A 14504-nucleotide genomic window follows, 5' to 3' on the forward strand; every position below is an offset into this window, starting at 1 on the left:
AAGTACAAGGACATTTCAGGACGCAAGAGGAACTCAAATAGAAATTAGTGAAAATGTACATTGCAGATCAAAGGACATTGTATATGCCATAATATGCACATATCAATGACTGCACATTGGTAGTACGATATGTGAAGTGAGAACCCAAATTTGGGAAATATTTTCACCAATTGGGAGCCAAGATGGATTGCTACCCTTGAAAGTACATTGGCAACTGACACATCAGATGGAAAGCAAATCCGGACCTCAGATTCATAGGTCTGAAGAAAGTGAAACTTGGAAGAAGAGGTGGCAGCCTTGAACAATTACTCAGACAAACAGAAGTGGGTTAATTTGAAAATTCAGAACAATTAAGTATGGATTAAATAAGGACAACGAGATGGTGCATTTTTTGTGACTATAATGTGAATGAGTGTTCTGATTCTCATCATGAAGTAATAGCCTTGAAGCAATCATCATGCTTACAGTTCTCTGTTGTTCCTATGTCCTTGTACTCGTCTGGCTTCAGACAACAAACGCCAGAAATGTAATGTTAATAACAAGTGAATTTACATGCCATATGAAATAACATAGTCTTGAATGTGGAGGCAGACTCCAATGTGAGATTGTGTGTTGTTTAATTTTTACATGATATGTACACTAAACTGTGCTTAGGAATTTAATGTATAGGATGTATGGCCATTCAGGAGTACTACCAATTTTTAACATGTTTTGGGATGGTTATCGGATGTTTCTGAGATTATGAAACAGTAGCAATTGGTGCTTTGCAGACACCTAAAATGTAATCTACTTCCTATGAGTTAATTAATAGAGGCTCCTCTAGGTATCCGGCATGGAGGACACATCAGCAAATTTATCATGCTTTCAGTTTGTTTTATTGTATCCACTCAAATATATTTAATTGTGGGGGGGGCGCTGTTGCGTGCAACTAAGATGGCCGCCTGATCGGAGTGCTCCGATCCCACGAACATCCTATATGCAAATTAATCCTTTCTGGAGCAGTGAAGAGAAGAAACGGCTTTACCAACTGATGCTCATATTCGTGCTGCACACTGTGTGCAAATCCTGTCTAAAACTGCGGAAGCGCTGAGGAGTTTGCTGCTCCCTTTAAACTGACGGCTCGCCCAGCGGACTGCAAGCCGCCCCTGAGCTCCGGGAGAATTCTGCGTCGGACCGAGGCTCCACCAACATCACAGGGCTGTGAGGGGGATAAGCACCAATTCTTGCGTTGCGGCCTCGCGACGCGGGCCTGTAGGCGGATCGTGTGGACTGGCGCCAGGCTCCTGGGCAGGTGGAGGATGAACTGCGGTGCCTGCCCACCCCCCGAACAGCAGCAGGGTCGGTGCACCATCTCCCACGCGGGACCCCAGCTGACTCTGGCTGCGGGTCTGCCGCCGAACGGGCCTCCGGCCGGCGCTGCGAACGCAGGTGAGGGATGTGAAAGTGTGCGGATCCAGCGACATAGAGGAGCTCATAGAGCGTGTAACGGAGTAAAGTGGAATAATATCCTCTACATATTGGCTGTCATTCAGAGAGAGTGATAAACGTGGGAGGACACAATCCTCCCATGAAGTGGACCGGGAATTATATTATACCTTCAATCTCTTGAGGTGGTTACTTGAGGGTGCTGCCCCTCTGCTATTTGCCACTGTGGGGGCCCATACAAGATTCTATTAATCCTGCAATCCAGACTACTCTGCCGGAGGATGAACGTGATCCTTAGCCAGGGCCCCCCCCCCGACACCATCGGCCTGACTGCGCCACGTCCCGATCACATCAAGGAAACGGGCATCCAGCGTTGCGAAGACCAGGGCGCTGTGTATGGGTGCTGGAGGTCACCTGATATAACACCAGTGGGTCGCTGGGTGGTTGTGTGGAGGCAGGCTGGTGGTGACACTGGTGAAAGTCTATTCTTAGGACATACGAGACCAAAAGTGCAGGCACGCTGCCGCCAAACGTTACACAAGATCCGATCCATTATATGAGTGGCCTGTGTGCAGCCTCACTCCAATTTAATACTCAGGTTAGCCTCACTTGCAGCAGGCGCGGCCCTTGCCTGCAGCTCTGTGAGCTGCCACACAGCCAAGGCACCGGACCTTGAGGCAACTTGTCCTGAGCATCAGGATCCACAGATTAGCTGATAAGCACGGTACCAAGGGCTGGAGCTACACTCACTACGGCACAGTTCTCATGCTGAAAGTCTCCTGGCGGATACAGCGTTTGCAAGCCCTACGTTTGTACTGCCCGATACAGCGGTCTACAGAGACACCAGGCGAATCACGCTGCTATCCAGATTACCACCGATCAAAGACTTGATCCCTCAGAGAAAAGAAGCACACCACCCTTTCGAACCACTGATAACCCGATATACACTGCCGGGCATGACCCAAAGGAACATGGCCTAGCTGCGGAATACCCCAGGATCCGTGCAGCAACATCAATAGGTTATAAGATTTGATGTATTGGTACCCAACGGGTTGCACAATATAGTCAGTTACACAAGGCCGTACATATTATATTATATCAGTGTAGGCGACCGGCCCAACCCGCATCATTAACCCTTGTTCTACATTGGCGACTCATGGGCCGCAACAAGAAGAAAAGCACAGGTGGTAGGAAAAATGGCCCAATGGACTCCTTTGCCAGCTCCCAACCCCAAGGGACGCCGGCCACCACATCCATGGGGGATGACATTCCTGCCGGGACAGTGCACGACGTCAGAGAAGATCGCTTAATGACTATGGTTCAGAACGGCTTCCTAGCAGTGAATGTCAAGTTGGACGATATTGTTTCAACTATCAGCTCCCTTAAGGCTAGAGTGGACAAGGAAAGCTCTCGCATTACAGAAACCGAAAACGGGATCAGCACAAATGAAGATGTGATAATACAACATGGTCGAGGCATAGCGCAGTTGAAAGGAGAACTGCGTAAGACTCAAGCAAAATGTGAAGATCTTGAATCGAGATCTAGAAGAAACAATATTTGGATTGTCGGCATTCCATAATCCTTCTGCAGGGGCCCGATGGAGCGACAAGTAGAGGTCCTTTTGAAAACTCTTCTAGGCGCATAATCCTTCTCTGACCACTTCCTCGTTGAAAGGGCTCACCGTGCCCTAGCGGCACCGCCCAAGCCTAGGGCACCACCGCGCACGATCATTGTTCGTCTCCTCAACTACAGGTCCAGCAGGGACACGATCCTAAAGCTTTCCAGAGAAAAAGGCACCCTACAATATGAGGGAAGCACATATATCTGGATTTCTCGACCAATGTCCAAATGCAACGCAGATCCTACGAACAGGCCAAAAGGCCTCTGAGATTGCGCCATGTCCAATACGCCCTCATCTTCCCGACGAAGCTACGGATTCAACATGGAGGTAGGTCGCATTTCTTTGAGAACCCTGTGGAAGCCATATCGTACATAGAGGCGTCCATCCGGTTCACAATGGTTTCAAAATGCAGAGACAGATTGCATCAGGTACAGCTGTTAAGGTTAATGGCATAAGCGAATCACTTCACACATTGATATTAAAAGAAAACGATGGTACTGGGTGACAAAGGTATAACCGTTAAACTCCTTTCGTGGAACATTCGGGGCCTAAACAACCCGATTAAGGCCTAAAAAACCGCAGCGTACATAACCAGACATAATCCCCAGATCATACTACTGCAAGAGACGTATGCACTGGATAAGGTCTGTGCCAATTTCCTTCCAAGATGGGGCGCATTGCAATACTATACTGAATACTCCTCCCAATCTAGAGGAGTCCTTACCCTAATACATCCGAAACTGGGCTTCCGTATCCATGACGCTAAAACTGATGTACAAGGAAGATATGTTTTAGTCTGGGGAGAGTTGGCGGGACGGAAGATAGTTATAGTCAACACGTATGGCCCAAACATAGAAGACCCTGAATTCTACAATGCTGTACATAATATGTTAATGGAAGCTGAAGACACGGCAGTGATTTGGGGGGTAGATTTTAATATGATCCTTGACACAACCCTTGACAGGTCCACAACCTCACACATAACCTTAACCAAAACCGCACTAGCTATATGACAAATAATGCAACAAATGACTATGGTAGACATCTGGCGAGAATTACATCCCCTAGAACAGCGCTTCACTTTCTATTCATCAGTGCATGACTCTGAATCCCGAATAGATTACTGGCTTATCAGTTCAACACTCACAAACATGGTCCGGCACTGCAAAATGTACCCCGCACCCTCTCGGATCACTCCCCTGTGTCAATCACTTTGGGTGTAAGTGAAGCTACCCCGAGGGCCAGACGCTGGAGAATGCCCCCTGTCCTACTTAGAGACCCGAAAGTTTGCGAATCATTACGCATTGAAATAGAGGAATTTTTTCAGCTAAATGAGGGGTCGGTGGACCGGTACGCCACATTATGGGAAACATTTAAAGTATGGGTACGAGGTGAAATCATGGCTAAGACTACGGGACTATTGAAAGCAGTTAGACAGGAATTGGACACCATGGAAGCCAAACTTGAGCTCCTGGAGTTTGAATACACCTGTACACATAGTAAAGAAGCCCTTTTGGACATTCACACAACATTGGCAGAATTTAATAAACTGGTTGCAAGGGAGGTACAATACATGGCTGCCCCGGTCCGAGTTCGTAGATACGGGGAAAGCAATAAAGCAGGGGGATTCCTAACCCAGATGCTCAAGGCCGAGCACGACCACCCAGCGGCCATCCAGACGCCTAGTGGCGACATAGTAAATGGTGAACAAGAAATTAATGATATGTTTGCCGCATTCTACAAATCACTATATTCCAATAGGGACACCAAAACCAAATAAGAAATAACGGAGTACCTACACGTAATTGATCTCCCAACCCTGACCCCAGAAACACGCATGCTATTAGATACTCCCATATCACTTGCAGAGGCAATCTCGGGTAAAGCCCCCGGATCTGACGGTCTAGGTGCCGAAATATACAAAGAATTCCATGACATACTAGCCCCCATCTTACTGAAAGTGTGGGAAGAGGCAATGGAGCGTGGCGTACTGCCAGACACCATGCGAGAGGCAGTGATAACTGTTCTCCCTAAACCCCGGAGACCCCCTCAGGACATGGGTTCGTATAGACCCCTCTCACTTATTAATACTGATGCAAAGATTTTCGCAAAAATCCTGTCTACCAGGCTACTGCCCTATATGCCCATACTGATGCAACCCAACCAGGCTGGCTTTATACCAACAAGGTCCACTGCTCTTAATCTGCGCAGACTCTTTGGAGTGATGGCACAGATAGATCCAATGGCAGATCCGGTGGTGGCATCCCCAGATGCCGAGAAAGCTTTCGACTCTGTCTCCTATATATATCTATTTCTGGTCCTTGAAAGATTTGGGTTGGGACGATACTTTGTGAACTGTGTTCAGCTACTATACACATTTCCGGAAGCGAAAATACTATCTAATCAATCCATGTCATCCTTGTTTCGCCTGGGTAGAGGCACTAGACAGGGCTGCCCCTTCTCCCCAATTCTATTTGCACTTACAATAGAGCCCATGGCCGAATATGTCTGACAAAATCATGCATGTAGAGGTCTTCGTATGACCGGGAAGCCACAAATGATCTCCCTATATGCAGATGACACCCTACTATATATCAGGAACCCGGAGATGAACCTAGCACCAATCATGACTGAGGTTGAGAAGTTCTCTGAATACTCGGGGTACAGGATCAACAGCTCTAAGTGGGAACTGTTCCCACTCACGCCTAAAACTAGAGACATGTCAGACACACATGGATTCAAATGGTCACCTATACACATCTGTTATCTGGGGATCACGGTATCGAGAGACAGGAGTACATTGTTCACTGAAAACCATGGCGAACTCCGACAATCCCTCACAGTTAAATTACAATTCTGGAACAAGCCCCCCTTATCCCTGTATGGGCGAATATCGCTGCTTAAGATGGTTGTTACCCAAACTCTTATACCTTTTTTGCAACATACCGATTTGGCCGGTAAAAACATTCTTTACTAAACTCAACACGCTAACCACTACATTTGTATGGGGAGGGAAGACGGCCAGGTTGAAATGGTCCAAAATGACAGAACCCTTTGAAAAAGGTGGGATCGAAGCACCAGACTTTGAACTCTATTACCTAACGTCACAGGCACACTTTGCGAGACACTGGTTCGATCCGGAGGACACAGCAACGCATATTCCCCTGGAAAGATATGCGGCATCCCCCTCAGACCTACGGGCGGTAATGTTTGACCCCAATCGAAAAGCGAGTATGACCCTGTAAGCACCACCACGCGCGCATGGTCTATGATATATAAGAGACTCGCCCTTACAACCCTGTATGACCCGGAGGTGATATTGTGGAACTTCCCGGGCATAAACCCCACATTTGATAAGGCACTCCAGGGTACTTGGGACCCACAGAAGCAGTTCAGAATGTGGGACAGGTTCCCGAAAAGGAGGTACTGTGAATTAGACGATTTTGTTAGGGCGGTGGGTGGAGGTCACCTCAAGAGATTCCAATTTCATAGGATGAAATCCACCCTCGCCACTAAATGGCCCTCATTCCCAGAAGAGCCACCCACACATGAATGTATTGCAGCCATGACGGAACCGGGAGGACACAGGAAAAGTCTGTCTGCGCTATATAGCCTTGTCCAGACGCACTCCAAGCCATGCAATAATATTAAAGGGACCTGGAAACGGGACCTGGGTGTGGAACTATGCGAGGCCACATGGTTGAGATATTGCCAGTTGACCAAATGCGTATCCATGAACTCGGGGCTGCGCTTATTCAGTTTAAAGTTCTAAACCAGCTACACTACACTCCGGCCAAGTTAGCTAAGTTTGTGCAAGGCCACACTGGACAATGCCCTAAATGCGATGCCCCTAACGCGGACTCTTACCATACATATTGGGCTTGCCCACCGGTAACTAAATTCTGGGGGGAAGTGGCGGAGATTCTAGAAGACATTACGGCAATACCTGCTACACCTTCCCCATGGAAATACTTCTTTGGGGATATTGGTAAGGCTGCAGTTACCACTAGACGATTGTTTAACTTGGCATGTGGGGTTGCGAAACGAAATATACTAAAATGTTGGAAATCCGCAGATCCCCCTAGGCGGCTGGACTTTCTGAAAGACCTATCAATGGTCAATGAACTTGAGGAACAATTTATTATAACATTGCCATCAAGATGCCACCCTACGGACATATGGGCACTGTTCAGACTATATTTATGCAATATGTTATCTGATGAAGAAGATAATTCCGTCGTCACCATCCTAGTACTGTCAAACGATATGAAAATATGCAATCTATAATGTAAATGTTCATCAATGTTGTTGCATTTTGATGTGATGCACCGACTGGAAGCCAGTTTAGTCTTGTTGTAACTCTTTCTGAACAAAAATACAAATTTAAAAAAAAAAAATATATATGTATATTTAATTAGGTCAATATAAATCTTCTCACCTGATATGTAATTTACAGATCAAAATTATCATTTAGTTAATGAAAATGATAAGCAAATGTTGCCATGAAATTTGTGCAAACATATGATGGGATTTGCAAAATTAGTTTGTACTTTCTGATAGTTTTGTGCATCTTTCAATGATGATTATAATATAATTTTGGCCATTCCAACATGGCGGTCGCATTATAGACAGGGCAACAGAGGAAGGACTGGTCGTGTTGTCAAAGAGACCATAGTATAAACATGGACCGATCCACCATGCCGGAGTCTGGAACATCACAGCCGACATGTGTTGATTGGATCAGAAACTTTGCAGGTAAGCGCGCAGAGGGGACAATCCTCACCGCACCGGGCGACGATTTAAAACACGGTGTTCTTTTTCTCACGCTCCACACACTATAAGGGTTTTATCATGTGAACGCTGTTACGTGACGGCATTCATCGCTACAAGACGCCAACAGGCAAGGTTCACTAAGCATAAAGATGCTTTTTAAAGTAGCTATCTTTCATGTAATTAAGATTATTAACATAATTACAGAAATTACAAATTTGTCCTACACAGAGTATTTGATTACTATTTTGAGATAATTATCTTTTAAAGGGAGACAGTACTATCTCGGCATTCATGCCTTGTCAATAATACATTTTAGGTGGGATTTTAACCCGTGACATTTGCAGCTAACAGAGTGGATTTTAACCACCTATTACCAGACCGGGTAAGATGAATTCTCTTTCCCTCACTAAAAATTCACTTTTGAGCGATTTATACAACATTCTGTCAACAATTAGGAATATTTTGATCTCAAAGCACAGTTGAACGTACAGTTGAAAGAGCCTTTAATTAGTTAGTAAGAGTAATTATAGTATTAAACATCAATTTTTTTAAATTGTTTGAAGAAATGCAAATGACCGCTCATCAACCGGTTATAACCGCCTTATCAATACCCATCTCTTTCAATGTATATTTTTCTCTTGTTTCTTTCTTACCAATTGATCAAACCCTCTCCCCATCCTCTCCTTTCTGTCTCTATGTATGCGAATAACTACGTGCATTTATGCATGGTGTTATTTTATTTTGTGAACTTGTGTGTAGAATTGTGATTTGAACAAATGCCCTATTATTTGAAAAAGGCTCTCGTGTAGCCGAAACACGTGTCATTCAAAGGGCGAGTTAGTATTTTTGCTTAATTTCTTAAAATATGAACTCTTCAAAATGAACATTGTGTGGCACAGTTATTATGTGTGAAAACAAGAAACTCTTCCTGCGATTATGTATGATGCCCCCCAATACAAAATTGACTTCGTACTGGATTAGAGCCACCTGAGAAAATTGCTTCTCTATAGTGTAAATGATTTGATGTAATCGGTCGACCCCGAACAATTTTGATGCATAGCATCTTGAAGATGATGTTGGGCGAGCGTTCCAGTCGAAAGTGCCCCTGATTTGGAATCTGTTACCTCCAATGGGGATGGAATTTGAATATGGTTATTGTTGGCACGTCAGCAACCAGGGCACCTATTCTCATCTGAACACCCCATCTCCCCATTCCTCTGGTAAACCAAGAGAGTAGTGGCAAGAAACCATCTCACCTTAAAGTCCAGCCCTCACTACTCTAAGATGACCAACCCTAACACCATCAACAGCACATTGCACACCCAGGTTTAGAAGGACTAACCTAATCCATAATCAAGAAGGTCAAGAGTGCCGATGACTACCTCTGGATTGTGTGTTAATAACACAAAAGATTGCTTCAACTTACTTGATATAAATCCATGGTAAAAAATGCTAGACTCTTGAATAGGCACTAGATAAACCAAGAGAGACCTCAATGCAATGTAGGCCTTAAGACCTTCAATTATGATGACTAAATAATATGAATAGTATAAACAGCAATAATTCATACTTATAAACCATCTGGTGATTTATTTTTTATTTTTACAACAAAAGAAGGTGTAAATAAACAAGGAAAGAAGATCCACATGTATTAATAACATAATGCGGCCAATGCATTTCAGACAACAATCCATCGTCTGTGCCGACTCTGAAAAAATACACAAACAAAAAAACAGACATTAATACAGACCTACTATACCATAAAAAATATTACTTGTACCAAATCAACTTGCTAGACAAAAACATGACCTGCATCCACCTGTATTCAAATCACCAACAGATAAGAAGCATCAAATCGTGAAAACCTGAAATGTAAACAAATACAGATGTAGCTAATTAATATGCGTTGTCAATCGTGTACACAAAATGTATAGGCGATCTGATACCTGGTTGCTAGTTAAAACTAGCTGGTTCTTCAGTTTCCTAAACCCAGACAGGCTACCAGTTGCAATTAGTTCAGAGAAAGAAAGAGAAAAGAAACCAAACATGTCGTCAATAGAGTGACAAATAACAAACAGTCCTGAAAAATGAGCAATCCTGAAAAATATCCCGCTGCTTACCAATTCAAGAGATCATCCTGTGCCGTGTTGCCAATTGTGTATTCTGCATTAAGCTGGGTTTTTATGTACTGGACAGCCCGTCATCCTGTGTCATGACATCATAGGCTGGACGTGGGAGCACGATGAAGGCAAATAAACGTCAAACAATGTTAAACACTGAAAACACATGAGACAAATAAAAAGCAACTAAATATTAACAATTGGTAGTGGAAGGAATCTGTGAAGAACATCACAAGAATTAAGTCAAGTAATGCAGCTGATCTCACTGGTCGAACAATTGGGCAGCACAAGTTGAAAGTAAGCAAACAACATATATATAAGCATGAACAGAAGTTGTAAGTCATATCAGACAGAGCTTGATCTATAAACTTCTCGAGGAGAAACATCTGTCAAGGAAAGAATTGATCAAAACCCACAATGAAACTGTTATATGCAAAAAACGTTCAGATAATGAACTGGTAATGCAACATGTCACAAAGATTAATAGACCTCTGGCCATTTTTCCGAAAGAATGCAAAATTAAATTCCTCATGCAGACCCCTTGGGCTGAAAGCATCAAGTTTGTTTAGAAGGTCTGACCTAATGGATTATTAAGAAGGTCAAGACTGCAGATGGCTACTACTGCATTAAGTCAGTTAATAACTCATCTGATCGCTTTGACTAACTGGATTTAAGGCCATGCTAAACAATGCTAGACTCTTAAATGGGTGTACTGGAATATTTGCATATGAATCTGGCCAAGCACCCCTAAATACGCCATTTGCTGTTATGACAACGGATTGGCACTGAACTAAGCCAAGGACAAACCTCTACAAAGTCTGTTGTAGGAGTTCAACTAAAAGTGAAGCGTCAGATTTTCTGACTCCACTCCTGCACTAGCACTCCCACTATTGAAAAGGTAGCACCCGTAGACTCTCCAATAGGCAGCCCTCACCGCGCAGCTGTATCCCGCGATCCTAAAACCAAAAGCAAGGAAGCAAGGTTACTCTAATCTGCTGGAAACCTTCTCCTAGTGAATGGAAGAAAGCAAAGACATTAACTTGAACCCACCACCATTGCCAAGTAGCAATGTGAGAGGAGGATTGAACACAGCCTTTTCCTGAATGGCCCGCAATCAGATGTTACTGCACCATAAGCACTTCACGCAATTAGGTGATTTTACACCAGTGGATAAAGTGAGAAATTTTGGAATTATTTTTGAATGCAAACTCTTTTTGACTCATCGATTCCTGCAGACGTCCCGGTATAAAGTGGAAGTCATTCAGGTGCTAGTATTCTAGGGTGACCAGACGTCCCAGTATTCCCAGGTCAGTCCCAGGAAATTGCACTCCGTCCTGGGAGTTTTTAATATTTTATAAACCCGTCCCGGTATTGTATGGGTGGATGGCTACGGTCCGGGTTTTTGCCGGGTCCCGATTTCGAAATCCTAAAATCTGGCCTGGCATAACTCTTCCTGCACTTGAATCGGGACGTGAATGACTTTCACCCCTCCCATTTCTTCTCCCCTCCCTGCACCCGGCCACTATCTTGCAATGCGAGGAGTGTGCCTGTAGGCACCCCATCCCACCCCCTGCAACCGGCAAGTGACATAGATGTAGGACTACTGTGTTATTTGTGTTTACTTTAGGCCTACTTCTATGTGTATCGCCTGTCCCGTTTATTTTTTCTTTTTAATCTGATCACCCTATAGTTTTTTTCAAAATTAGGCAACTACAACAGCACGTACACTGGACTCTCCAGTAAAGAGCTTGTAAATTAGAGCCGATTCTAAACAAGTTGGCCTATATGGTTCTTGGCGGGGGCAAAGGCAACCACACCACCTGGCCCTGGTCTTACTCTACAAGTTCACCATTCAGAAATGCAGGTAATTGAACGTTTTCAGATTATTGGAATGTGAGACCCAAATACAGATCAAACATCATCTTGCACTGCACCCTGCGAAGAAATAACTGAAAAGAGGTCGCTAATCGCCTGCAACAACAAGAACCCTACCCAACCAACCATACTCAAACCTAATGGCAACAAAGAGGCAGAGCGGTGGAAAAATCACATTCCGTCACTGAGACTTAAGACCGAGCGCCTGAATTCTAGGAAGGCTTCCATTTTGCCAAGCCTTCACAATTTGTTGAATTCTTCCGAAACAGTCTGAACATCTCGTAACGTGTGTCTCTGGGTTGCAGTCATTACGGTTGATGCAAAAGCCTTCCAATTGTGCATGTGTTTTCTTCATCTGGCCCCTCCTCTTGTTACCTAGCCCATCCTCAACCTACATGCATCCCATATTAAAGTGACTTGTTTTTCAGATGGTACTTTCTAAAACCACTAAATGCGGAAAAACCTTTTCCCGTGGACCCAATTCTGCATGTTTCCCTCAAGAAATCGGAGAGTCGCATAATTTCAGGGTGAAATTGATGGTGGTGGTTACATTGAACAAACAAAATAAGCCAATATTCCAAGTTTAACTTAAAGAACAGGTGGCTCTTCTTAGTACTACATAAATAGCTAGCCACAGGATGGCTAGTCTATTCCACCGATAGCAGGCCATCAAAATAACGTGGTCTTAAATGTCACAAAATGTGCAGGTACACATTGTGAGAAAAAGCAAGCCCAACCTTCCATGGAAAGAGAGGGCACAGTTCTCTGACAGCCATTGCCTTTTTGGACACCATCAAATTCTGCCTCTCAAACCTTTTTCTCTAAATATACATTATCACTGTCATACATTTGAGCAATTTATGTTCAATTGCTGCCTTGATTTCATAAGTATGTAGCACTTTGGTGTGTTGTACATGGAACATACACATACAATTATCACCCCACCAAAGTTGGTATTCGTTCTTCTTCCATGAAAGGATACATGACTGAGTTGGCCTTGCCAGGATTCGAACCTGCAATATGCACATCTCACAAAGGTTGCAGCAAGGAGCACTCATCCTGCGGAGCTATCTTACAGGTATGTTGGAAGTCTGGGAATTGTGGCCTTTTGTGGTATTGCCCGCATATTAAAATGATGGCCATTGGAAACCGAAGCCTAAACCTTAACAGACACTAGAAGCATAAGATGTCAAATGAACCACGGAGTGAGATACATTTTTTACATAAAAACCACGTGTACTCACTCAGGAACACTGACAATAGTCAGTGTGCTATACAGGTTGGAAGCTCAGAGAAGCAAAAAAGATTGAAAGAAAAATATGTCAGCCGAAAGGTTTGTTTTTATGTCATTTGAAAAAGATAATTATGATAAATAAAACTGTAAAAGTATGCAATTAAGTCTCACCTCACTCCTTCCTTTCTGCACTCAGGGGGAAAAATAGTACTAAGATGGCTGCTGTCAAACCAACTTCCAGTTCCTCAGAAGCTGGTTCACATTTTTGTGGTGGAATCGCCTCTGGGAAAATGAGTCGCCGAGCAGAAAAATGTGACTAATTATTGTAAGGAAACTTCCCCTGTGGATAAAGCCAAATTGTATTTGGACTGTATGACATATAGACATTGATGCAATCATTGTTCCCTCGTCTGAATCACACTCTGTCTGGCCATTAGTCTGTGGATGGTCACCAGAAGTAGTCCATGGGTCATGCACACAACCCCCAAAAATATTTCGATATACTGTCAACCGGTATTCCAAATAGTCCTGGATGGAAATATGTTCAGAAGCATGGCTCAATCCAATTCCTATCCTGCACTTAAACACAAAAAACGGAAATGGACAATATTAAAAAATGCGTTACCAATGACTGTTATCATTGTACAATCTTGGGAGTGGGGGGGTGCCTCTGCAACAATAGGGTAGGAGGTTGCTATTTCCTAAAGTGTTGTGATAATTGGGTTGTGTTTCCAAGTCATAGTCCCGAGTATTGTGAGTTAGTACACAATGTAATTTTGGATGCTTCAGAGGTTTGAATGTTTGCTCGAACGATCCTGGATATTTGGTGGCTTATTTGCCGGGGCAGCTCTATACATTCTATCTACCCCTTGTCCTAACTTAAGAATGTTAATTCTGTGACTGCCAAGCCTGGGCCAATAGTGGTGTGTATTCCCGAATAGACTGTGCATTAAGGTGAAGTTGCTGTGAAGAGTAGGTAAGCGGAAGGAGTGGTCAAACTAGTACAACAATATTGAAAACACTGGGCATCCTGATGTCAAAAAGGTATTAACAGTTTAGTTTGTGTCCTGTTCATGCTAGACTACATTGTAGTTCATGGTAATGCACTGTGGTGCATTGCTTGGGAGTAGGCTATCAACATTTATTGATGCATAGCTTCTATATTGACATACTATACCATACGCTCCCTATGCAGACTGTGCTTCAGATGGCTGCCCTTCTGTAGTGTGTGACAATCTGGCACCCTTCTGTGTGATTTTGTTTGAATGATGTGAGTATATCTATGGCTTAGTGGTGTCATTTTGAGCCTGGGTACCGGGCACCAGGGAAGTGGAGAGCAATACGCCCTTCTTCTTGCTCCCTAGGCTAGAAACTGTAGCGCTGCATAGGCAGGAAAGCTGGGAGGCACTACGGACATTTTTAAGAGCCAAAGCCATAGACACTTGAACTGTCTGCC

Source organism: Ambystoma mexicanum, chromosome 4q (assembly GCF_040938575.1).
Source record: "Ambystoma mexicanum isolate Mex_15411 chromosome 4q, UKY_AmexF1_1, whole genome shotgun sequence".
In the NCBI taxonomy this organism is placed as follows: Eukaryota; Metazoa; Chordata; class Amphibia; order Caudata; family Ambystomatidae; genus Ambystoma; species Ambystoma mexicanum.